General features: G+C 43.5%; 1 long non-coding RNA gene across 1 annotated transcript; it reads left to right on the top strand.

Moving 5' to 3' along the window:
* Positions 1-3,596: 3,596 nt before the first annotated feature.
* On the top strand, positions 3,597-27,467 carry LOC111092413. The gene is made up of 6 exons (XR_005378850.1): positions 3,597-3,726; positions 10,562-10,733; positions 24,004-24,076; positions 24,402-24,553; positions 26,910-26,970; positions 27,113-27,467. It is a non-coding gene; the product is annotated as an uncharacterized LOC111092413 (long non-coding RNA).
* The last annotated feature ends 146 nt before the right edge of the window (positions 27,468-27,613 follow it).

Here is a 27,613-nt window from a genome sequence, read left to right as displayed (position 1 = left end):
TATAAGGACATCAGTCATTGGATGAACTCCATCCTAATCCAGTATAACCTCATCTAAACTTGACTATATCTGCCTACTTCCAAGTAAAGTTTTATTCACAGGTTCTGGACAGACATGAGGTTTGGGAGGACACTGTACAACCCAGGACATAGGTCACTAGGGGAGGACGTGAGAACAAATAGCCATGGTTGCCTGCCAAACATGCATCCCACTGCTGGGGAGGAGCCGTCTGGGTTGGGTGGTACCATTCCCACAAACAGCCTGTGAAGACAACCTCTATGGTCCCATCCTCCATGCCATAGTGAGTGGTTCAGAAACCACGAAGACACATTCCTCTGCCACAGCTTAGTTTTAGATGTGGATGAATGACCCAAGTTGGTCCATTAAAAGGGAAGCTAGGACTTGTATTCCAGGGTTGAGGAAGGAGAACCTCTTTTCTTCCTCTGATTGTTTTTTGGTTTGGCTTGGTTTTTCAGTAATATTTTTAATCTTTTAAAAATATACATTCATTATAGAAAATAGAGGAAAGTACCAGAATTGTAAAATTGCTCCTAGGCAACTAGAAATAATCCACATCATAAAATACTCTTTCAATCTTTTGTAACATTTATACACTGTGTTTTTTTTTCAGTTTTATCGAAATATAACTGACGTATAACATTGTGTAAGTTTAAGGTGTGCATAGTGTAGGTCAATTTTTTTTCAAATATTTGTGTAAGTACAAATGTATGTAAGCACATAGGAAATGTTCTAAAATAGTACCCATTTACTAATCTCTGGAGAAAAGAGTTGACATAGAAGTCGCAGTGAAAGAGGCTTTCATATTTGACTCTATGTTTGCCCGTTATGGTAATTTAGCAATGTACTACTGGGTTGATTTCTAAATAATTTCAGAAAAGCAAGAAAGAGATAAGCAGAACTGAACAAATAAATTATAAGGCAAATATAATATTTGGAGCATATTCACGGGGTCATTCCTCAAAATCTATTTCAAATGCCCCATCTGCTTGACTTCTTTTTTGACCCTTTCGACCAAATCTATTCTTGTTCTCCTTCAAACCCCTCTTTTCCCAAGGCTCCTATCATCTTCAGCTTTAGCTACTCTCAGGGTTTCTCCTTCCCTAGACTGCCAGTTTCTTGAGGGTAAGTAAGACTGTTTCTTCCTTGATTTATTCACTACGTAATATCCCTCATACCCAAGCACTGTGTCTGCACACAGACGATATTACTCAATTATTTATTAAATGGATTTTGAAATAGTCCTTTATGGAATCCACTAATCATCATTGATTCTCTTATTTTAATAAATATTCTTTTCTTTCCAGGACTATAATCAATACCACTTTCCAGGGCAAATTTGTATGCCCTGGCTGATGAGCTCAGCAGGTTAGACCTCTGTATTAACAAAACCATGGTCCTGGTTGGCACTCATCCTCTGGTCCATGGCCCCAAACTGTGCCCCTAGTTCCAGCCAGCTGTTGCCAAATGTCAGTTTTGTATAATAATTAATATCAGATGGGAAAGCCAGAGAAATTGATCTAAAACTGTTGCCATTGCTCTGCGTAAAGACATATTTACTAGACATGCTCTCTTGGGATTATTTCCACTCTCACCTGCTTTTCTCATTTGACAACAAGCCTCATTTATCCTTGGGTCTACTTCAGTGCTCAAAGCTATTAGTGTGTGTGTTCAATAAGCAATCACTGAATTGAATTTTACCAAGAATGAGTATTTTGCTGGTGGCACATTATTGCAACACATGAAGGTCAAGTGGAAAAGTAACCAAGGAACTAGTATTTTAATTGCTTTCTGTGTTACAAGGACTGTTAGTAGGCTTTTGAATCTTTACTATCTTCAATCTGACAACAGCCTTAAATGATTCCATCACTGTTCATAAGAAGGAAAAAATGAGGCAATTAGGACATTTATGTAATAAATGGTTGAAGTGATATGTAGCAAATTTAGAATCTAAGCCTATAAAAGTTATTGTTATGATTTAGAAACACTTAGATTTCCAATCCAGCTAATCTTAGCTTATAACAATAGATCTCTACTGTCAATGGCCCCAAATACCATAGTGAGGTCAATAGAGCATGCGCAAGTCTTAAAAACAATCATCAGCTTATGAGGTCATTGGATCTGAATCGTTCTGGAATTCACTTTGGGTTTGCTTGACTATTGCCTGAAATAATAAGACTGTAAAATTGAGATGGCTTATATCAGTAAGATAGAAAAGGCAGGCCCTAGGAGGAACAGGACCTCCTTTAAGACCATCTTAATAAGTGATATTGGAATTTGGATTTCTTCCTTCATGAAACGTAGCAAAACCAAATATGGGAGGATGAGTTATGTTTGACTTTTCATTGGTTTCAACATAGGAGTGTGATATGAGCCATGTAGAGGGAAGATCTTGAAAACTAAATTGATGTCCAAACCCAGATATCCAACAGCCCATTCTGTATTCCCTCCAATTCCCTCCAATTGGCACAGATATCTTAAATCTAAAATCATGCGTGCCATCTTTCCCGAGAAATCTGGTGTGGTAGGCAGAAAAATGGGTTCCCCAAAAATGTCCACATCTTAATCCTCCTAGAACCTCTAAATTTTACCCCATATGGAGACAGGGACTTTGAAGATGTGATTCATTTGAGGATCATGAGATGGAGAGATTATTCCTGGGTTGTTGGGGTGGGTCAGACACAGTCACAGAGTCCTGATAAGATGGAGGCAGGAGGGTCAGAGCCAGAGGAGAGGTGACAGCAGAAGCAGAGGCTAGAGGGAGGTAGACTCACATGCCAGGCCCCTAGAGGCTGGGCGAAACTAAGAAACAGATTTTCCTCTAGCGCCTCCAGAAGGGATTGCAGCCCCATCATCCTATTTTAGACATCTGATCTTCAGAATTTCAAGAGAACAGATTTGAGTTCTTTAAGCCGTTCAGTTTGTGGTAATTTGTTACAGCAGCCACAGAGAACTAACACATCTGTCATCTCCTATGAGTCAAAAGACCTGTAGGTAACAGATGACTCATTCAAAACAAGTAACTGAAGACAGTTTAATAAAGGAGCCAATTTCAAGATGTGAGCACAGTTGAAGAAAAACAAAGGGGTGGGGAGAGGGTGATGCATCTCTCCTTGCATGGGTAGCATCAGGCAACCATCATTCTGCAGGACCAAAGGAGCCCTAGAGAGAGCAGCAGGGAAGGGCCTACAGGCTGGCAGGATGGGGAACCAGTGAATAAATGCCCTCACCACTCCCTCCTCCCACTCTCTGGTCTCTGCTGGGGTTGCCCAAGGGCTAAGCCCAGCTACAAGCCACAAAGCGAGGGAGCCCAACTGAGCAGTCCTTAGAGATGGGCACGGAATGGAAAAGGAAAGAATGGAGAGGATAATCAGCGTTCTTCTACATGCTCTGGATCTTGGGGGATGGTAGAACCATCCTCTGGCAACCTGGCCACCTTGGCCTACCCCTGGTCCTCCCTCATCTCCTCACAGATTCGGCTCTCTCTGGTAGTCAAGGTTCCCTGATTCCTCCTATCTCTGGGGCATCTCCACACTGCATCCCCCACACTTAAAAAAAAAAAAAAAAAAAAAAAAAAAAAAAAAACACTCCCATCATCTATTGTAACCAGAAGCAAAAAGAAGAAGAAAACCATTAAACAACAGGAGAGTGAGTTGTTTGGTCACTACAAATCTTCACTCCGTCTCGGGACACAACTCCATTGCATTCGTAAGATTATACTTTTTCACTAAAGATGCACTATAATTCTTCACTTGAGAACACTCACATTTATCCCCATTGTGTGGAAACTTTATGGGGTGATGAATTTGAGATATGGAAGTACAATATAGCAGAAAATTAACTGGTTATGTTGCCAGCATTCAGAGAACTTTGAATAATACAGTGAAGGCAAGGGAGACAATTCTATGAGGAAAGTAAGCTGAATTGATTGGCCCCTCGCCTCGCTTCCCGCAAGAGCATGGTAGTTTAAAATGATGTATGTTTTTCCCAATTATAAAACAGCATAAAGCATTGTAAGGATTTGAGAAAATATGTAAAAATATTAAAGTAAAAGATGGTCTTCCAAAACTGGTATTGTATAAACCCTTCACTTTTTTTTTTTTTTTTTTTTTTTATCAATACGTTTGCTTGAGATACAGGGCACATTCTATTTGTTACAATTTTGTTTCATTCAACTCATTTTATATGATGTCATGATGAGTATGTTCCCCTGTCAACAAAAACTGCATAATTTTAAGTCACTGGGGATTTGAGAAATGGCTTAATAAATAAAGTTGAGACAATTTATTAATCAGTTGGAAAAGAAAAGAAGATTCCATCAATTCTTGAATGAGTTTGAATTCTTACTACAAAATAAATTCCAGATTATAAAAATTTTAAGCATTGAAATACAAAAACATAAGAACTCTAGGGTAAAGTTTTGGAGAATATATGTGATTTTGAAGTGGGGAAGCATTTTCAAAGCATAAGACCTTTCAATAAAGAATAAAATGTGCCTGTAGAAACATTAGTTTTTATGTGAAAAGAAATTGTGAACAAAGTTTAAAAAACATGACAAAGAGGAATAAAATGTCTGCAACCTATCTGGCAGATAATGGGCTAATGTGCAAAGATTATTCACAATAAAAGTCAGTTAAATGACTTAAGGGATCAGTCACAGAAGGATAACTACAAATGTTCCATATTTTCATGTTTGTACCTTGTACTTTATTTTCATGATTAACATATATCCTTTAAAAGCTTGTAAAATATCTTTATAATAACACTTCTAAATATTTTTATAATAATCCATTAGGTGGCTGAACCATAATTAGGAACCCTTTGCCTTATCTTGAACATTTGTATTTTTCCAAAGGTTTTGTTGAATGCATAACACTACCATAAATATTTTATTGCAAAATAGGTTTACTTGAGTTTCATTAGGATGGATTGCCATCAACAGCATTAGTGGATCAAATGGCATGAACGTTTCCTGACTCTCCTATTGTTGTTTTTTTTTTTTTTAAAGATTTATTTGTTTATTTGAGAGAGAGAGAGAAAGCACGTTCATGTGAGGGAGTAGGGGCAGAGGGAAAGAATCTCAAGCTGAATCCCCACGCAAGGCTCCATCTCACGACCCTGAGATCACAACCTGAGATGAAATCAAGAGTGGGACAGTTAACTGACTGAGCTGCCCAGGTGCCTTACGACTCTCCTGTTTTCTTATTTTTCATACCACAAAATATAAACTTAATGAAATAAAACAGAAGAGAATAGGACAGGAAGAAAACTGATATTTGGAGAAATTCCCCACATTGGCAATTTGTTGGTTGATTTTGAATTTGTTGGTTGGTTTTACTTTGCAGAGCAGGATCGTTTTACAAGCTTTATGGGCAATTTCATGAGAAATAAGTCTGGGCTCACTGGCCTCCACCCTAACTAAGAAATCCAAGCACTCATATGGGGCTCAAGCCACCCTGAAATCCTATTTCCAGTTCACCACCTCTGAAGTGCATACAGAGCTTTGGGCTATTTATTTAACTTCTCAAGCCTCAACTGACTACAAAGAGAGATCCAAATGGCCCCCATCCAGTGATGTAAAATAAATATTTTGGAGTGGGCTTTTAACATGTATGAAGGACCTGCTTTGTAACTGTCTGACAGGTGTGGCTCTGCTGCATTGGTTGGTAACTGCCTTAGGAAACTGTTGCCAAGGATGGAGAGCAAGGGGGCTGGGAGCTCTGCTGGACAGAAAAAGAATCAATACATTGATTAAAACACATTACTGTGCGCTCTTTAAAATGAGCTCCTTCCTCTCGTCGGCTCTCCAAAGCCCAGGGGAGTGAACCTCTGTTGGAGAAAGGATTTTGAAAGGGATAAGAAGGGTGCTTTTGAGACCTGTAGGTGACCAGACTCATCCTTGAGCAAAGATAGAAGTCACTTTCTCTAACTCTGGTTGTCAGCTGGGGTGATCTTATGCCCCAGATGATAATTTTGGTGGCCAGCAATGTACAGTGGTGGGGACGCTGATACTGGCATTTGGGGGTGGAGTCCAGGGGTCCCAATAAACATCCTACAATGCACAAGGCAGCCCCCCCACACACACACCAGGAATTATCTGGTCCCAATTGTTATTAGTGTCAAGGCTGAGAAACTGCTCTATTCTAAAACGATGTATTCTAACACTTAATCCTATTTTTCTCTATTTAGCAATATCTCTTTAGTCTCCAAATTTACACACCCACATTAACCACTTTACAATTGTGATTACATGTCAAGATTGACCATATGTTTTCTAGTTGGTTAGAGCACTTCAGGTCTTTACTGGCACTAAATTAAAAAAAAAAAAAAAAAAAAAAAAGTAGAGGTGAAACAAAAACCAAGTGAAAAAAATGTAAACGTGGCTTTAGTTAATAAAAGGAATCAATGTGTAGTTACATTCAGAACATAAATACCGCTTATCAAATACCATAGAATTTGGGCAAAGCTATCCCCAAAGGAAATGTCAATGTTTTAAAAGCTTCTATTACTTAGCAAAATAGAGAAAACTATCAATAGACCAAGGATTTATCTTAAGGACCTAGAAAAGGAGTAGGAGAAGCAAAACCCTGAGGGAAAAAATAATGAGTCTTCAAACCAAAAATCCATGAATTACAAAAAAAAAAAAAGAAGAAGGAGAAGAAGAAGTGTTAAATTAATCCAAAAATGAATTGTTTGAAAAGGTCATGGCATCTACCAGTTTTTCAAACTTAAGTGATCCTAAGTGAAATTTCCAGGTCCTTCTACCCTCTTCCCCAAATTTAAATCCAGGACTTTGGAGGAGAGGCCCTGAAATCTGTGTTTGTAACTCCCTCTCCAGGAGACTCTTGCAAATGGGCAACTTCAGGAAACCCTGAATGTAGCCAGTCTTGAACAAAACTCATCAAGGTAAAAAAGGAGAGGTAGTTCAAATAGAGAAGCTCATGAATATAAGAAGAGCCAGACCCACATTTATGGGGGAAAAAAAACTCAAAAAGTATGAGTGAATGCAGTGTCATCTGTGACAGGAAAACCTTCTATCATGGCTCTGTCTTTTGTTGCTATTTCCATTCTGATGACAGATATTTCTAATCTCCTGAATTTGTCCTCCATGTCACTTACTTATCTCTACGTGTCTCTTGTGTATTTATTTATCTGGCTAGCTCCGCTCCTCTCATTAATCTCTGCACACTTTTCCTCTGAGGATCTCCGAGCACCTGCTCTGGACTTCTCTGCTTCCACTGGCTTTTTTTCCTGTTGTTCCGGGGTTGTACTGTTTATCAGAAAACCTTCTTCCCTGCTCACATGTCCTTCTCTGGTCAGACACACTGCCCACTGGGAACCCAGACTGGAGAATCTCTAAGCCTCTCTTTGTGGCCAGTCCCTTATTCTACCCCCAGGAATTTGGGGCCATGGTGAGGTGATGTTTGCCCATCATCCCCAGAATGATCTCTTTGGGAAGGATCTTTCCAAGCATCTGGCTGTTTTTCTCAGTTTGCTCATCATGTGTAGTGATGATGGGGCACAGGTAGTGGAATAGACTTCCAGAAGTGATGCAGAGACCATGCAGCATGCTGCTGGAGAGGTCTAAGCCCAGATAAGGGACAGAGGAAAGCCATGACTGATCATGTCTTTGACTTTCATAGGTCGGAGGTCATGTTCTCCACAAGGGGCTTCCTCCTGGCTTTTTCCTGGCCGAAGAGCTTCTTTGCTGAAGGAGGCTGGGTTGCTGGTCACTTTTCCAGCTGCTATGGAGCCTCTTGTTAGCAGTGGGAAGTTATAGTGCCCACAGCGTCAGGGGGTCCCTACCTCCACATGGGGACCTTGTGACGAGGCCCTCCAGTGCCATCTCTGACTGTCAGCTCCAGGACACCCACTAAGAGGGAGGGTGGCTTTCCATTGCCCCTCAAGTCCCCCTCTGCCTCTCGTCTCCGCAGCATGGCCATAAGGTATAGATGCAGCCCTGCTATGGCATTCCCAGAAGGCGTGGGACACACATGCCCTCCATCTGATTTCCATTGCATGACATTTTGCAGAGATCCCACGAAGTTTCTGGCATGCTTTTGAAATGCACCGTTCCTGGTTTCCAGTGTGAATGTATTTTCTTCTCTTTTGGATTACTTTCTTGATTTAAAATGGGGAACGGAGTCGGGGGAGGATGCAGTTTTTCCATTCACCATTTTAACTGAGAGATTCGTAGGGAGATTTCTCCTTTCTTGCTAAATATAGAACAAAACAAGGGGGATATGGCACAAATGGGTTTCTAAGGTGAGGGACAGCAGATGCCAAGGAAGCCAGCTCTGAAAGGTCCCAAGCCTCCAGCCAGGGAAGTGACATCAAGAGCTGTTGGGAGCCTAGGACCCATGCAGCCCCAATCCCGGGAACCTCAGCTCCCTTGTCACCCACCTCCCAGCCATCTCCCCACCTTTCGACAGCAGTCAGTGGGAAGACCATCTTTCCACAATTGGCTTCTAGCAACCAGACAGCTTCCTACTACTATTTCATTTTAGAAGGTTGAGATCTGATTTTCACAGGAAACTCATTCCAGAGTCTTTCCCTTTCAATTCAGATCCAATTATTGGAAACAAAGATGCACATGGCAACCCTTTTTAAAAAAAAACTGAAAATAGTTCAAACTAAAGAGCAGGAGAAAATGAAACCTCAGCCATTTGTCAAAAGCCCCATTAAACCCATTATTTTCTGAAAGGAAATCTTTCGGCAGCCTTTTGTCAGTTCCAAATTTAGAGGCGCTCACTCAGGATGTGATAGTGGGAAGGATGAAGCTAATAGAAGCTCCATGTGGGCTATTTTTAGGCCAATCCATGTGTCCTCATCAGGAGGAATGCAAAATTCATTAGGAAAGGATGTCTTGCTGGCTGAGAGCTCCCCTTCCATTGCTGTCAGCATCAGTGCCTCTTAGAACCATCCAATGACCCCAGCTGCCCCAGAACCCCTACAGCTCCACAGCTGGAGGCTGGCAGAAGCTGCAGTGGCCCCAAGCACAAACCAGAGTCATTCCTGGCCTTCCCAGCTGGGGCTCCAGGGGACTCCCAATCAAGGCAGCTCTCCTCCTTCCCCACCCCTAGGCTCCCTTCTCCTTTCCTGAAAGGAAAAATCAGGTGTGAGTTCTTGGTGATCCACAGGTCTGGGCATTCACATCCTCTTGACTGGACAAGCCCTTTACTTCTGGTACTTTCTAACTTGCTGGCTTCTGATACACATCACCCCTCCAGCAATATCATTGGTGTTTGCAAGCAAGGAGCCTTGAAGTTGGGTCTTGAATACCTGTTCCATGGCTTTGAACAGCTGCTCTGTGCTTTCCTTGTTGAACGACCCTAGAAAAGTTCCTTGATATCTCCAAGACTCAGAATGATCAATGCCCTTACAACTGGGCAATTGCGAGGACCAGAAAGGATTATATTCATGGAACACTGTATTGGGTTGAATAGTTTCCTCCAAAACCCTGTGCCCACCTGGAGTCTGTGAATGTCATCTTACTTGGAAATAGGGTCTTTGCAGGTGTAATCAAGTAAAGATTGAGGTCACACCAGATTACAGTGGACCAGTGACTAGTGTCCTCATAGAAGAGGAAAATTTGAACACAAATACACAGAGGGAAGAAGGTCCATGTGATGACGGAGACAGACATTGGAGTGATGCAGCTATGAGTCATTGTCACACAGGGGCAAGCCAAGAGGTGCCAAGGATTGCTGACAGCTATCAGAAGCTGGAAGAAGCAAGGAAGGATTCCTCCCTAGAACCTTAGAGTATGGCCCTGCCCACACCTTAATCTCAGACTTCCAGGCTCCAGAGCTATGAGAGAATACATTTCTGTTGATTAAGCCACCCAATTTGTGGTCATTTGTGGTCATTTGTAGCAAACAAATTCAGATGCCTTTAGCACAGTATCTAGCAAATATTAAGCACACAATCAATGTGGAGGTATATTTTGTTAGCCCAGCAAGTGTCTGACACATAGTAGGTGTTCAGTAAATGTTTGTGGAATGAAATGAGTTAACATTAAATATCTCTTTGAAGTGTATTTTGAGAACATATTTCTAAATAAAGAAAACCTTTACTCATAGTAATATTTATACTAATGGCAGAATTATATAAAGTAATTAAAAACATTTGCAAAGATTTTAATAATACCATTGAATATTATTAACATAAAATGTATTATCTGATCTCCTAAGATTTTTTAGTATCATAGAAAGTAAGTTCTGAAACGTATTCATTATGAAACTAAATGTGCTAATATAACCATAGTTAATTTATATTAAAATATATACTAAAAAGCTGGAATAGTAGTTGTCTTCGGGTCATTGTGATTGTTTTTCTTTTTTGTGTGGCTCTTTTCCATCTACATCCGCTACAGTGGGTGCATATTATATTTAAAACAAACAGAAACTTTACCTTTAAAAAAAACAATTCAAGTAGCAAAGGCAATATATATGAAAGTTACAGCATATAACTCCCCACCAATCCTTCTACCCTAGCACAGATTTTGCAAACTAGAGTAATGTGTGCTTCTGTCTGGTAACAGCATTTACAAAATGAATTACGTGGGACCAAGTTGATATCTGCAGCATGAAGAGTAATCATTTGTTGGCTTGAGAAGGCACTGCATCTGGCAGAAGCTATGTTCCTGTGAAATGATTGACCAAGGCTAAAAAATAGAAGATGGAAAATGGAAGATGTGTGAAATCAATCAGTCAGTAAGTCCCATTTTAATGTTCATGGTGTGCCTGTTATTATACCAGGGAACTGGAGGTTAAAAAGAAATGGAACCTGGGAACTCCAGAATTTGAAGAGGAATCACTGGTCATCCAGTTTAACATCCAGCATAGAGAATAAATCTTCATAATAAAATATAGCTAGCTGGGTACTGTGATGCAACATGGCTTTGGTGGCCTCCAGGAAACTTGATGCATTCACATCCTCATGCAGTTCCCTCCCCTTAAATTTTCACGGACCCAATGACCTGCTTCAGGGGGTGGAAGGTGGAGGAAGTGATCCCATGCTTGCCCTAAACCTCAGTGGGGCCTAGTGACTTGCCCTGGTTTATGTGGAACTTGCTGCAACAGAAGAAGTCCGGCCTCCCTGTGACCACCATGCTGTGAGAAGCCAGCCCAGTCACGTACGGAGGCCACGTAGAGCAGCAAGAGGCTTCCAGTCAACAGTCCCAGTGGAACTTCTAGGTGACAATCAGCACCAGCCTGCCATCCCTTAGTGAGGCCATCTCCAGGGTGGAACTGAGCCTGCCACATGAGGTCCCATGAATTATCCTTATCAAGCCCGGAGCAAATGCTCAGAACCCTGAGCGAATCAATGCAATAGTGGCTGCTTGCACCACTGAGATGTGGGATAGTTTGTTGCATAGAGGTGGATGACCAAACCGACATCTAGTCTCAGCTCAAACACTTTTAGGAACAAGAGACTATGCTTCATGAAGTCATCCGTTCCATTTTTAATAACAATAATTGCTAGAACATTCTTTTCTGTATTTAAAAAACCTGCCTTCCTCACTCACAACCTGTCTCTATGTAAAGTAAGTCTATGGTAGGTCTTCTAGAATCTTTAGACGATTGTGACCTTCATTCCCTACCCCTCTAGCACAAGACATGTACACATCTCATCTTTTCTTAGAAGTAAAAATCTCCAGCTTCTTCAGGTCCTGATTCTTTCCTTTGAAAGCTCAAACTTTTTTTGGTAAAGATTTGATTTATTTATTTGAGAGAGAGAGCATAGGGGGAGGAGCAGTGAGAGAGTGAGCGCAGACTCCCCACTGAGCACCGAGTCTGACTCTGGGCTTGATCCCTGGACCCAAAGATCATCACCTGAGCCAGAACCAAGAGTTGGATGCTTAATTGACTGAGCCACTCAGGTGTCCCCCAAAAGCTCAAACTCTTATTGGTAAACCAGATGCCATCTGGAGACACACAGGAAATCCACATTACTGGATAATAAAACAACACAATCTAAAAGCGTACCAGGGCTAAGTCGAACGTGTTTCCTCGACCCATCCAATCTGTCCTGTGGGTGCATACCTGTATGTACGTATATAAAATCATTTTTGCCCTTGCCCTAAGATATTTGTGATAGCATGGGAAATGCAATGGCCAATAGCACCGTAGGCTAGATAACCAGATGGGAATAAGCTTTGGGTCTGCCTGTATCTGGGAGACGAACGATGTTGAATGGAGTCTCCTCCAGCTACAGAATATGAAAAGTTACATGCTTTCCTTGCCTTTAAAGGAGCACCAGTATTTCAGTGTATGGTTGCTCAGAAATATTTTCCTCAGAAAACTACTGGTTAGAAAAAATTTACGACTTAACATCCACTGCAACCACAGGGAAGATGAAGGAGTCTGTTAGCTCTCCAAGGCTGAGAATTATCTTTGAGTCATGTGTGTTGCTCCTCAACAGCCTTCAGGACCAGGCTGTTCTTATGCAGATGAGGATTTCTCTAATATGGCACAGTCTGTTTCTAAGTTACTGCTGAAACAGCCTGTGGCACTGGGAATTCAATTATTGATCCAACTTTAGGATCGATGCTGGTCACAGCATCACAACAGACATACGGAGCTCTGCATTTGGAGGGAGATAGCCAATGGATGGTATGGATGTGGTGCAGGAGGCAGTGTTCCTTTGGTCCTTGTTTGAGTAAGACTGTGTGTTATAACAAGATGACAACTCAGCCGTTTTTAAGAGTCATTCGGGATGGCGTTTGGGGCCAAAGTGAATGCCTATCATTGCTCCAGATATTTTACTTTCCCCAAATACTGTGGTATTTGAGAATTGTGGTATTCCACAGAAGGGTCTATAAGGGGAGGAATGCATGCATCCGAAGGCTGAGTTTGTCCCTCCGACTCTGTCACTCGTTGGCTTTCTTATAATGAAATGGGTTACTAAATCTCTCTATGAATTAATTTCAACATTTATGAAGCTGAAATAAATACTTTGCTGAATTGGTGGAAGCACCAACAAGCTCCCTGTTAAATATGCTATAAATGACAAGTCGTAGAGACGGATGGGCCACAGTGTCCATGTAGATGTCCTTTAGTACACTAGACTCCTCAAATTCCAATGACCTTCACCTTTACTGCACTGTCTCACTATTAAGAGGAGCCCTAACAGAGCTGTAATACCTCCGAGACTCCGTGTTTGCTGGAGTGGCTCGTCAGCCAAGAGTAGTCATGGTTGCCTCTAAGTATTGGCTTTTCCACCATGCATTACACGCATCTACACCAGCGGCTTCCTTCACTCTCTATACTCTGATGAATTCCACATTGTTTTACCTCCACTCAGGCTGAGCCCAGGCCCCAGCACATCTGACAGGCCACACCTCATTTCCGCGTGGATGGATGACCCACAGGCATCTCAGCCTCAGCATGACCTCGAACTCACACTGCGGGTTCTCCTTCCCAAACCCACACTCCTCCCATCAGCGTTGCCCGGAAAACACAGAATACTCAGTTACATTTGAATTTTCTATAAACCACAGTGAATATTTTTTTTTAGGAACTGGAGGTCCCATGTGATATTTGCAACATTCTGATACTAAAACATTATTCGTTGCATATTTGGTTGCATGGATAGACTACAACTACTTTTTTTTAGTATCAGAATATCCCAAATATCACAGAGACCATACTTATAAGAATGATTTCTATAAAATTCAAATTTCTATAAAATTTCTATAAAATTCAAATCTCACTGGGTGTCCTGGATTCTTATTTGCTAAAGCTGACAAGCCGACCTCAGCATTGTTGGCCACCCAAGGGTCACCTTCCACTCTCTAAGTTTTGCATCACCTCCCCCTTACCCTCAGGACAAACCCTCGGACTGAGCTAAGGTCCCTTGTGATCTGTTTCCTTCTCCTGCCACTTCTTGCTGCCCCCCTCCATGTCCCAACCCATGCGCTCACCAACCTCACTGGGCTCTACCTCTCGGGTGTCAAATTACTTGCAGGCTGCCTGAAATGTGCATGTTCTTATCTCTAGATCTGCATCCAGGTAGCATTAACCCCATTTTAGATCTTCCTTGAACTATCCTAGACAGGGAGACTTCTCGGGGCCCCCAGGGTAGAGACCTCAGCAGGGCTTCCTGCATGATTTCGTTCCTACTCTGCTCTCTGTGACCTCGCATGTGACTCTGAGTGTGCAAGTCTTCATCGGGGTTTAGGGAGGCATGTGATTTCCCCATGGGAGTGTGGCCGCGCAGCTGGGTCTCAAGTGACAATGGCCAGTGACAGTTCCTTCCTGACCCATGGAGTGTGGCTGTGTGACACTTCCCAGGACCAGGACGACTGTGCTAAGAACACAGATTCTGACTGTATCAAATACTTGCTGTGTGGCAGTGGGCAAGTCGCTTGGCCTCTCTGTGCCTCAGTGTTCTCATCTATTAAATGGGAAATGTTGGTAGCCTCTGTCTCTTTCTGTTGTAATGATGATTCCATGAACTTATGTTTGTGAAGTGGCTGCAGCCCTGCCTGGCCTGCCCGAAGTGTGACTTTCATGGTGACATCACTCAGTTTTCTCACTCTGATCGCACTGTATTTTATTTGGCTGTTAGCTTGGCATCTCTCCCCTCGTTGGAAAGATCTTGGTGGATGGAGACTTTCTTATCCTCCTTTGCATCCTGGGGTCTGGGGACTAGAACACATAGAAAGTGTCCAGTAAACATTTATCCTAGCCACGGCGGTGGCTGCAGAAACCTGACAGGGTGAAGATTAACTCTGCCTTGAAGATTATAGAATAGCTTTTCAGAGAAAGTGACATTTATGCTGCATCTTGGGGTGATGTAAGAGCTTTCCTGGAAGGTAGGGGCAACTAGAAATCCAAGCAGAGGAAATTTCAGAGAGAGTCGGGATCCTGGGGCAAAGCCCAGTGGGCACTGCTGCCTGTGTGGGATCACTGTTGGGAACGTGTAGGAAGCGCTGGGGTGGTCATCTGGGAGCTCAGATGTCTTCTGCCGGGAGTGGCCGCAGTTGTGCTGCAGGCATCAGCCTTGTCCCTGGAGGATTTGAGGCAGAGGTGTCAGGGAAGTCATCTTGGTGGGTTGGCCTGTGGGAAGCAGGCAGGCAAATGGGAAGATTGTTGCTCAAGAGGTGTCAGGAATCAGTGACCTGACGCAAGGCAGGGACAGCCAGTGCACCAACAGCCTGAGGGTGCCACACACGCAGAGGGTCCTGGGGATGGTACCCCTGCAGAGAAGGAAAGGCTGGCACCACAGACCCAGGGGCTGGAGGGACAATGAGGACAATGGGGATTCGTGGATCCACAGAGGGACCCTGGGGAGGGATGCAGAGCCCCTCCCTCCCGCCTGTGACCTCTGTGGGTCTCTGAGTCACCAGCATGTGTCCATCAGGGCCAAGCCAGCAACAAGTCTCCCTCCCAGACTTTTCTTAGCTTCTGATTTATTGGTTCTGGTTCAGAGGCCCACAAGATAGTCACAGGAGCAAAATGTGTGAAGTTTGAGGAATAAAAAGATGATATAAATCTCAAAGGAGACTTCACATTCTTCCCCATTATAGGTCCAAACTGTGCACCATAATCATCCCTTGGAAACTGGCAATGTCCTCAAAGGAAGAAGGGAACCCCATCCTGTTGGGTGCGGACCCTGTTCCATCAACATCTTGGATGCCTTCACAGCTCAGTGTCTCTGGTATCCCAATATCAGCCTCAGAGCTAACTGGTATCAGCCCACTTGACAGATGTGAAGGCAAAGGCTCAGAAAGGCCACATGACTTGCCCAAGGCCACAGCCCTCCTGAGTGGCAGAGCCAGGGTTCACCATCAGGCCAATGCCTACAGGCAGGCCTACACCACTAGGCAGGGACCTCACTTGATGGCCCTCTGCTCAGGGTTTCAGAAGCTGGAAGTTTTGCTCAAGGCTATTCTTGGACAGTCTTTCCCTCGAGTCATCAAAGCCCTACTAGGTCTTCAAGGACCCTAGGCTCCTTTGCCATTTAAAGCCATCTCCACAGAAAAACTCCCATGGACGTGGCCAAGGACATAGCCAAGGTCATAAGAAGGTCCATGTGGAATGTTAGTGTATCCCTCACTGATGACCTGAATCTGGCCCACGGCTGGTCTCATTCCTGGGTGGAGGTGGGGGCCCTGTATGATGGGCAGCCTTTGCCCCCCCCCCCCCCCCCCGCCCCATGCTTTAATTCTGGACCTTGTATTGCACTCTTGTCTCCTTCAGTCCTCTCCTCTTCCTTCCTAAGAGTCTGGGGTTCCTGAGGTGGACTTCCACTTACATGAGCATTGTGAGCAGAAGCTAGGAGTTCTAAATGAAAGAGGAAAGGAAATGGCCCACGCAGCAGCCCTGAGCCATTGGCACTTGCATTATTTATGTGGAAGACGGGAACGTTTCTTCCTCTCATCCAAATGAAACCCGGTGTTCATAAGAACCTTGGGATGCATAAATATGGCTACAAGCAGACTTCATGATAGAGCTAAATGAGGGTGCAAAGTCAGGCGTTCCTTCCACGTGTGTGATTGTCATTCGACAAAGAGCTCGAGACATCAGGGAAAAGGAAGCAGCAGCTAGGGAGGAACAGATGCAAACATAAATAGTTACCGGAAATAAATGCAGATGTCAGGCCTGCAAGGCATAGTGGGCTTCGTGGGGGAAATTATTGATCAGGTCTGAAGATTAGATAAGATACAGGACGTGGTGCATACTTGTGTTTTACTCCAGTCCTCACTGGGACAGAGGCAGAGAAACTCAGACTCGTGTCTCCTCCCCTGGCCCTCTGTTTCCTTCCGGCCAGCTTCAATTTCGGATCAACAGACATTGTTGACCTCGAAATAACTGTCCACTTCTCAGTCATCCCATGAGCGTGGCTGTCCTAGCCCTCACCTGACCAGGTGTGGCCGGTCCTCTGGGGGATCTGCTGTTACTGTGAGCTGCCTCCTGGGCCGCTGTGGGACCCCCTGGCCAGACCCATATCGCATCCCCCCTCTCTGGATCAACCTGTCTTCCTGACCTTGAGCCTGGTTTGCTAAATCTGCTTCTATTCCCTCTTGGCACTACACACACACGTGTGCATGCACAGCTGCCCACACCATACACAACACATGCATACATATAACCCATACAGAGCTCACATACACCTACACACAACCTGTACAACACAGACACAGTACATACGAAACACACACACAACACACACATGCACAACACAATAGACATACAATACCGATGATACACACCCACAACACGTACACTACACACATACCACACACACACACACACACACACACACACCCCTTCTTTCTTTGTGCACTCTAGGATGATAACCTCATCAGTTATCTCATTTCTCCCTTTGCCTAATTATGACCCTGGAATCTTTATGACTCACCCTGCCTTGTAGACCAACAGAAACTCTTCACACCTACTGGGCCGACTCATCACGCAACTATGAACTTGGTCCTGCCTATAGTGGGTGGTATGGAAAGCCTGAATTGAGGCTCATCATTTTGAATACTGGAGTCCTTCATCCAGAGTGATTTGAGCTCCCATTGCCTAAATACAACTCACCTAAGGCTTGTCATCGGGTCTGGAATTGTATCACTAACGAATCACTATACTGACAGAGCAACTCTCTGTGTGCATAAGATACAATATGTAAAAGAAACCTTAACACGTATGTGTGGGACTTACAAAACACACTCTAGATTATTCATTAGGATCCAGTTGTTCCATCAGTTGGTTGGCTGCCCACATCTGTTTGTTCAAGTGGGTGCTGACAGCATTCTGTGGGATAGACAGGATAGGACTGGGGCCTCTTCCTCACCAATGTGAGTACAGTTTACTGAAACCAGAGGGTGGTGTGCTTTCCTGGCTCCAGAGAGTTTTTTTTTTTTTTTTGAGAGTTTTCTAAAGTCTAGAGCACAAATGAGTATAATTCAGTCTCTCAAGGAAACACCTGGATAATACCTAGAAACAGGCACCATCAAGAGCTCTTTTTCACTACACAGCCCCAACTGTTTGTAAGAGACATTTCCAGGGCCCCAGAGAGCACCAGGTGATCCTCAGACATGTCACCAAAGGAGGGGGGGGGAAGATGTGGGTCTCCATCATTTCAGAATAGGACAGGGGAGAGAACATGGGATTTGGGGTCAGAAAGAACTGGGTTTGAATTCACCCAGTTGAATGAGTAAGTTTCCTCTGGGCAGACTCAGTTTTCTTATCTGTAAGATGGAGATTACAGCCTACTTCACTGAGTCATTCTGCTAACTAACTGAGTGTGTGGGACCCATCAGCGGTGTTGAGGACATGGGGGGATGGTCATTGTGTATACATCAAGCAATAAGTTTCCTGAATCATTTCAACTAAAAAGTCTCCCCAGATACATCATCTCAGGGCACAGATGGCATTGTGCTGGGGGGTGTGCTGAGCTGAGAGTCCCAGGAACATCATGGCAGGGCCCCTGGCAGGCTGGGTCTCACCTGGCCAGGTGGTCTCACCGGCAGGATTCTTGGGGCTTTAGACATGGTGACTTGGACCCCAAGAATAAGAAACGGAAGCTGCCTATTTCTTAAGATCTTAACCAGAGAACTAGTGCCAAGTCCCTTTCTTTGTGTTGTGCGGGTCACACATGGGCCCCACATCTCAAAGAGAGGAGTGCCAGAGAATCAGGGGCCACCTTTTATCCATCACCCTTTCTCACCTCCCTAAATGTCACCTCTTCGCTGAGCCCCTCTCCCCACTTTAGTCCCTCCCTGCAAGCCCCGCACTCCCCAACCCCTTCCATGGTTTATTTCTCTCCACAAAGTGGTGACCAGCTGATACAGTGTATTTTGCCTATTTGCATGTTTACCATCCATCTCGCCCCGCTGAAGTGCAGGCTGCTTATGGACTCGTATTTTGGTCCATGTTGTTCCACGCTGTAGTCCATACGCACAGCCATGCCTGGCACATAGCAGTCATTCAGTTCACAGCTGGGGAAAAGATGACCATGTGCTATGGCAAACAGCAGCCTTTGGTCCATAATCAGATGCACCCTGTCTCCTGTAGACATCTGATGGAAAGAGCTCAGACATAGAGGAAGTTTTCCAATGTAGACACAAGGTCTTTGACCTCCTTTTCCTCAAGGGGTGGGGTTATTGCCCTTGCATGTGGGCAATCTGTGACAATTGCCTTGCATGTGGACAATCTGTGACAATGGTGAGAGTGACACTGTATAACTTCTGAAATTGGGTCAGAAAGCTGAGGCACCCTCCACCCATTCTCTGGGGAAATTTGCTCTTATGAAGTGCCACCATCAAACCATGAGAAGCCAAGGCCACCCAGAGAAGCCACATGCAGCTGCTCTGCTCAAGAGATCCAGCCAAGCCCAGACTCCAGTGGTCTCAGCTCGAGGCCCAGACTCATGAGTGATGGATCCTCTGAAGACCCCAGCCTCTCTGCCCTTCACCTCATCACAGTGGAGGCCCCAGACCCCATGGAGCAGAGAAGAGCCCTTCCTGCCTGAGTTCCAGACTCATAGAACCTCTGAATGTAATGGAAAGGTGGTTGTCGTATGCCACTAAGTTTGGGAGTGGGTTTTTACCCAGGAGCAGGTGACTGGAACCCTCATCTTTACTTTCATCAATCGAGTGCATTTGGTCAGACCCCCACCCACTGAGGTCAGGACATCCCACTCAGTTGGGCTTTGGGAGTTCTTTCTTCACTACCATCTTGGGGCGTGGACTAAGAATGTGAAAGAATTTTCTGTCCTGATTACTTTGGGAATCATCTCTCCTCAGCTGGAAGCCCATCTTTTCAGGCTAAATGAGGGAGCATCATGCACAGATGTTTACTGAACTAGGCTCTGTCCCAGGCTCAGGGACACAGCAGGGAACAAACAGAGCACGTCCCTGCCCGCCAGAGTTATGTGTCAGTGGGGGACACCAACAGCAAAAACAGGCAACCACTGACTGAGGTCTAAACCTTTTCACTTGGTGGGAGGGTCTTGTTGCTGCAATCTATCACTTCACTGCACACTCTCTACTGTGCAGCTGTGGGGATCCCTCCACATGCATCTCACCTCCCAAAGCCAACCTGAAAGGGCAATGTGTGGGCTCATCAAATTCTCATAAGCAGAGTCACATGTGTACCTTGACTTTCATCTTCTGCTCAGTGAAGCTTTGCACTCACTCTCACTTTGGGACTGGTCTTTTCTTCCCTGGCACTTGCATTAGAAGTTTGTCCAAACCCTCACCTCTCTGTCGATTGGTTAATGATCTGAAAACAATCAAGACTAGAAATGCAAGCAGCCCTGGTATAATTTAAAGACCCATCACTAATGTGCTTCAAAAAAAAAAATTCAGTCTCTCAATGCCCATATAATTGTTTTTTAATGTATTGGCAATCAAAGACACAGACAATAAAATTTTAGTCAATCCTAGATGACTAGATGTGGAAGAAATGAAATTTCTTAAATTTGGTCTCTCTCTCTCTCCTTTCATCTTCACCCCAAATATCTGAGTTTCCTCCATTGTATAATCCAGGACCTTGGTTTATTCTGTTCATTCTCCTGGGCACTCTGCTTCCATTCTCACACCCAAGCATTGCTTAAGAGATGTTCCATTTTAACAAGGACAAAATCCCATAAAAAATGAGGTGTGGAGAGACCTTTAGCAACAAGTTGGCCCAACCCCTCATTTTGAAGCTGGGGAGCCAGAGGATGAGAGTGGAATGACTTGCCCAAGGTCAGCAGAATCTTGGAAGCTGGAGAGAAATCTCTGGGAAGGGGATGAAGGAGGGACTCTATACACTCTGACAGTCCAGAAGAATTATGTTTTTGCAAAGGGGCTTCAAATCACACTCTGTAGGCAGTTCTAATCAAAAGGCAGACTCTAAATATAATTCATGTGAAGTGTGTTTTGGAAATTCTTTTTGCTTGATATGTCTTCAATTATTAAGAATCTTTCGTTGGGGCGTATATTCTCCTTAAATCAAGAATCATTATCTCTCAAGGGCAGAAATGTGGCTGATTGTTCTCTTTAACTTTTCTCTTTCTACTTGACTTGGATTCTTTACCCTAATTGTATATGATTTTTACAAAAACAAAATAAAGTCTTCTTTTTTTAAAAAAAGGAATATTTTAAGAAATATTTTACTTGAATTCCATAGGTAATTATAGCTTTGCAGACCTGAACTTGCAGAATTGGGTTAAAAGCTAAGTATGCAAGATGATAAAAGAGTTTTTCTTTTAAAAAATTCTTAATATACCTCATGATTAATGTGAATATCCCTTGGAGCAGTTATAAATGTCCGCAGGTACATTTTCATCTGAACATATGCTGGAGTGCTCAGCCCTTGAATCATTCCAAAATGGAAAGAGCTCTTTCAGAAAGCAACAGCACAGATTTTTGTAGATTGATATATCATTGAAAGTTAATTTTCTTTTTTTAAAAAAGATTTTTGTTATTTATTTGAGAAAGAGTAGGAGAGGAGGGGAGGGGCAGAAAGAGAAGCAGACTCCCCACTGGGTGGGGAGTCTTACCTAGGGCTGGATCCCAGGATCTGAGGATCATGACCTGAGCAGAAGTCAGACACTCAATCGACTGAGCCACCCAGGCACCCAAACTGTAATTTTCAAGGACGACTACTAGATTTATCCAGAAAGATGCATAGGAATTGTTTGGAGTTAAGGGTGTGGGAGGGGAAGATCCAGATAATTCACAAAAGTAAAGCAATAAAATTAATTAGAAGGAATCACTACTGAAATGGGGAGATTTGTTTGAATTTTCTGAGTAATTTATGCTAAGCATTCAATTCGATGCCCAATGTATAGTCAGCACCCCATTGATACTGGCAATCATTGTTACTATTATGCACTTCTGGGGACTACAACTCCCAAATGCACTGCTCCACAACTCGTCTTCCATTCAGCCTCCCTTCCTAGTCTCATCACCCTTCTGGGAAGAGTAGAGAGGAGAGTGGGTGGGGAGAGGAGATTCAGCCCCCAAGGAGGAGAAGCAGATGACCTCTCAATTCCCTTGATGGTGGAGGCCCTAGCTCACTAAATTCACAGATAAACAGAGTGATTTTGTTTTTAAGGTCCTCTGAATTCTTCTCAGGCAAAGCTTGGAGTGCCATCCGTGCCTGGGAATTCCCAGAATTGTCTGTGTGTATTTGTTTGCTGCTTTAATTTTACCCAGCTCTGTTTTGTGTTGTAACTTTCATCAGTTCTTCCCAGATCATGGTGTTAACGAGTCTGCCAATTGAAATGAGTTTTAGTATTTGCTAAATACAAGGCCGTGTTAGTAAGAACTAAGAGAAGATCCTGCATGATTTTAGACTGTAATTTTGATAAAATGTCTGAGTGATTCTTTGAGCTATTTTAGATTTTAGAACAATCCAAGCATCACGTATTGCATAGAAAGATATCACACAGTTTGTTAAAATACATATGGTGCACTCTTTCTCATGCCTTAAAATGATATGAAGCATAGATTATTCAAGAACAGGATGAAATGGCTGTGACTCCACCGAGACCAAGTCTAAAATTTTTGGTAATCATATTTTATCTTGAAACTATTTTGAAAGCTGGTAAGAATAATATCTATTGTAATTTAAATGAGATGGAAACTACTGCATCTATAAATTAAGTTGAGCCCTATGAAATTGTTGGTTTTGTAGGTTGAAAAAAATAGTTGTGTATTGGCGTTTCATATGGCTTATCCTAGAAGTTGGGTTTTTCACCAAATATTTCTTAAGCCACCTACTACGTGCAGGACTCTGCTATAGGGCTCATAAGATTGACTAAGACCTAGCTCTTGCTCCCCAAGGAGGTGTGGGCATTGTCTTTGAGGAAGCTTAGGAGCAAAGTGGCCTAAGAGGCAGCTCATCAGAGATTTCCTCTAGACTGATAGAGGTGAGGCTGACAGATCGACACATGACATGTGTAGGCAGTGAAAAGCTTTTGTGTTGTTTTTTAAAGTAGACATGGAATATTGAAGTTTAAGGACCCTACAAAAGGCACAGAGGGCAACAGCTAACATCCATCACAGGGACCAGCCATGATTACTATGGCACCTGTTTGCTCTTGGATGGCAAAGCCAGTAGATATGGGCTGCTGGTCAAGAAGCTATTAATGTAGCTGCCAAGAGGATTCACCATCAATTGACAGCAGGTTGGCTTTAAAATCCACACCATAAGCTGGCTCTGGTAAAAGGTGATGACATCAAGGAGTACTGTGAAAGCAACCATCATCAACCATGGTCAAAAGAAATCATCACAAGGTGAAGAGAAAGAATCCAAGTGGGGAGAGAGGGCCTCCCCTCATCCCACTGAAACCCACCCATGGCATGCAGAGGAAACAATAAAATGTTGTTTCATTATAATTATCGCTCTGGAAAAAAAGATGAACAATTTGTCAAGGAAATCTATTGAGTTTGAAGACCTAAAATTTCAGGGTGAAGGCTCACATCAGCTACCAAGAGTTGAACGTTAGCCAACTGTAGGATGCCCAATGAAGACCAGCCAGAGAACAGACTGTAAAGGGTCATTCACATATAGGAAGCTTATATATGGTATCAATCTGCTCAAAGAAAAGATGGGCATTTGGAATTGCTTGCATTTTTCTCAGTGAGTGAATGCATTTTAATTTTCCCTTAATTGTGTTAATATGTGGCAAAGGGAAGACCTCAGGAGAGTCAACAAACATCAATTTTTTTTTAATGTTTAAATATCAAAGTGAGGATGAGTAACCTATTGTGGTACAATTAGGCATAAAACAGATTAATTGAATACAATTATAGAAAATATATGGTAATTTAAGTAACTAAAAGGGAAGAAAAGATTCTCTTTATCCAACCATAAAATTATCAATAAAGAAAGTTTCATGAGTGCCATCTGTTGAGATATTTAATATTAAACTAGATAAATAAATTAAAAAGACTACCTCCTGCAGTTAGAGGCAGATCCCAAACTGAGTCACAGAAGATCCTGAGATAAATACAATCTTTTTTTTTTTTTTTACTAGGGGACATGAGATCTTGTAGGAATTGTAATTAGTTCATGAATAGCTGTCATGAAGCCCTCTTCATAATTTGGAGGTAAGAGAATTGTTTTCCTAGTAATATGAATATTTCTCAAATATAATCAAGGAAACCAGTGTGCTTCCAAAATCTCCCAGAATAATTATAAGAAACCTCACTGAATTTGATGTGAAATTGGAAGTAGCTATAAATATAGACACATACACACACATACTCTTCTATATACATACACAAACACACAAAATATAGCTAACTATCTATCCATCATCTATCTATCCATCATCTATCTACCCATCATCTACTTATCCATCTATGCAATAAAAAGACAAAGTAATAAGTGAATGTACTACAAAATGTTTGCCACGTAGTAATATGCTTACAGAACAGTGCACAAAAGTAAATGGATACAGGAAGCCCTCTTTCTCATGGCCATAAGTAATCTGACCTCTAAACTGAATCAGTAGAAGAGCAAAGAAGGCCTATCAGACTCATCGTAACAGTCAACACGACACATCCTGGGACATAACATGTGAGGTAGGCACGAATTTATTAGCTCTTCTTGTAAAAAACAAGGGCATATCCAGCCTCTGTTTTGTGGTTTATGCCCACTGACCTCTTCCTGGTAACTTCATTTCTTATGGGCTTTACTGTCTGGAGGAAACACAGACATAGGGATTCCAGCGGTTAGGAAGAGGCATCCCTTGCAGGAATCAGTGCACTTCTCCAATATTTCTAGTTCTTTTCACTCAGGATGCTCAAGGAATTGTTCTCTGCTCCTTGGAGACCAGATGTGGTTGCATGACTTGCTTTGGCCAAGCCATGTGACTGGAGGTGGCACATGGAGAAGGCATTTAAGTAGCAGACAGGAGACCTTGCAGTGTGTTCTTTTCCTGCCTCATCAATCCTAGCCGTATCGTCAGCCCCAAACTACCACAGGGAGGACAGCTGCCCTGAAGAGTTCTGAGGCCTGTAGTGGCCTTTGCACCAGCAGCAGCTTTGTTGCTCTCTGGCCCTGCCTTTTGGAGCTGTCATGGCAGCACAGTCATGCCTATACTTATTGATACAAAACCCAACGGTAAATGAACCACATTCCCAAGAGATTTGTGAATCAATCTCTTATGAGTGTACTTAGTACAAATCCATTTCCCAAGGCCTCATTGATCTTAGGGCAATTGAAAACATGAAATATCTAAGTCTTTTAAGCTAAAGAAAAGCCCCGAAATTGCAGAGACCCACTGGGGCACAAATTCAGGAAGAATCAGCTGTGTCTTATCATCATTAGTCAACAGAGGATCAGGAGGGGGCTACAGACCTCAGCTCAGGGAAGGCCCCTGACCATGAATGGAGGGGAGTCCACATTCCCTGTGTCTGCACACGATGCTAAGTAGCATCACTCCAACCCCAGGCAGAGGTGCTTGGGCAGAGTATGACCTCCGGTCAGGAGACTAATTGGTGCCCAGAGTACCCTTGGCACCCCTTATATAGCCCAGAAGTGCAGTAGACTCAGCTTTTCGTATACAGCCCTGTACACTAACTGTCATGCAATTGAAAGTGTGAAAACCTGGGCCAGATCATAGGAAAGAAAAAATGGGAACTTGTGCATGCAAATGACTGACTATTAAATCATTTGCCTTAAAAAACTGTCAAACCTCTGTCAGGGGAAAGTGGACGGGGGAGGGAGGGACATGAATATCTGCCAGTAGTTGTATTTGCTTTGTGAGCCCAAGTGTAGATAATGCTCAACACACTATACAACAACATAAATGAAGTTGAAAATATTATGCTGTTGAGATATTTAATATTGAGTGAGGAAGCCAGACATAAAAGGCCACTCAGTGTATGACTCCATTCACATGAGACACTCGGCATTTGAAAATGCATAGAGGAGAAAACAGGTATGTGGCTTATGGGGACAGCCAGTGCTTGCTGGATTGAAGTTTCAGCCTGACCCACATGCCGGGACCTCCTGTCCCTCCAAGTCAGCATTTGTTTTTGTGGCCTCAGGGGTCACCTCTCCCCTTTGGGCCTCTGGCCCCTGTGCCCACAAATGCCGGGGATGGAGAGTCACATTACATGAACATGAGCATCTGAGTCCATGTGTAAGTGGCATGCAGAGGCACCACCATGGAGCAACTGTGTGATTATTTTCCCATCTCCCCACTCTGGGGGATTCTTTTCCATGGCCCCAAATGAGAGGAAGAACAGTTGGTCTTATTCTTGGCCTAATTTTTCTTCCTTGATGGAGTTGATTCTGCCAGCCCCATGAATCTGTTCCTGCACCATGTGTTGGCCCACAGACGATGCTCATCTATCTTCACCCATGACACACAGTTCCTTCCTTTATTAGAACTAATATACTAATTGCAAAAGGATTCAGCCTGGAAACTCTTCCAACAGCCCCAAGGCTCTGCTTGCATTCTTAATGAGAAAGAACTTTGACCACAAACTCTCTCGGGGTTTTAGGGGAAGCTGAGCAGGTCTGACTGAGCCAGCAGAAAGGGATTATGTTCTAAATAAGCCACCAGAAGGCCCTCTGCTCAGAGATGATTCTGGTTCCCCCCCAAAAAAAAATTGAGGCAAGCTGTTTGTCCAATGCAAGTGAAGTTTGTGACCAGTACCTTCTGCTAGATCAAGGCTGGCTGAGATCAGTTACCTACAAGCTCTGGAAATCAACTTCAGGCTGAGAGGGGATGCCCCCTGTCCTCAGCCAGCCAGGTCTTGTTCAGCTCTGATCCCCCGCTGCAGAATAGCATGGCTGCCCCACGTGAGCAAGCAGAGGAGTAGAGGAGGCCCCACCTCAATTGTGCCCAGCATGCTGGGGATGAGGATGAGCAGAGAGCAGGTTCTCTCCCTTCATTGCCCTGCATCTTATGTTGTCTTCATCCCCCAGGAAGTCACCCTGGAACTCCAGGAACAGTAGAGAGGGGACAGCTCCAGGCCATGAGAACTGGGTAAGACTGGCCTATGTTGGGAGTTTGGGGAAAGGGTCACACTGATGTTACTGACTGTTGGATATTCAGATGCTGAAAGAAAGAGATGACCAAATGTCGTTGAGTTCAGGTGGCTTTGTGTCTCCTCCCACATCCTGGACAGGAAGCCCATAATGAGGGCCAGCAGGGTTCCAAGCAAGATTTGGCACGGCTGGGTCTGCCCCTGCCTCCCAGACTGGCAGGAAGAAGCACGTTCTCCTCTCTTTCTCCCCAAGAACTCGCCTTTGTGGGGAGTCAGGTAGGCAGTAGGTTCCTCTAAGGTAGAGTCTTCAAGGCTGGGACCCTCCTGACAAGGCCACTCTAAACCTATACAGAGAGAAAGAGGGAGGTCTGGAGAATGTACTGGAAGCAGACTGAGGGCTGTGCAGATAGTCGCTATCAAAAAATTCAAGGAAGTTAGGCTTAAGGTACGTATTAGAAAAACCATAGGCTACCCCTTCATATTTCTAGCTTCTGGTTCACCCAGCCAAACTCCGGCTGCAGAATTGAATTCATCTGAAATTGCTTTGTTTCATGATTAATGTTGCAGCAGTGTTGCACTTCAGCTTTCTGAGAGAGAATAACCAGCACAATTCTAAATAGATATTCGTCATACATAATTTTC

Source organism: Canis lupus, chromosome 25 (genome assembly GCF_011100685.1).
Source record: "Canis lupus familiaris isolate Mischka breed German Shepherd chromosome 25, alternate assembly UU_Cfam_GSD_1.0, whole genome shotgun sequence".
In the NCBI taxonomy this organism is placed as follows: domain Eukaryota; kingdom Metazoa; phylum Chordata; class Mammalia; order Carnivora; family Canidae; genus Canis; species Canis lupus.
The sequence above is the reverse complement of the archived record's forward strand: the minus strand, read 5'-3'. Positions and strand labels throughout refer to the sequence as shown.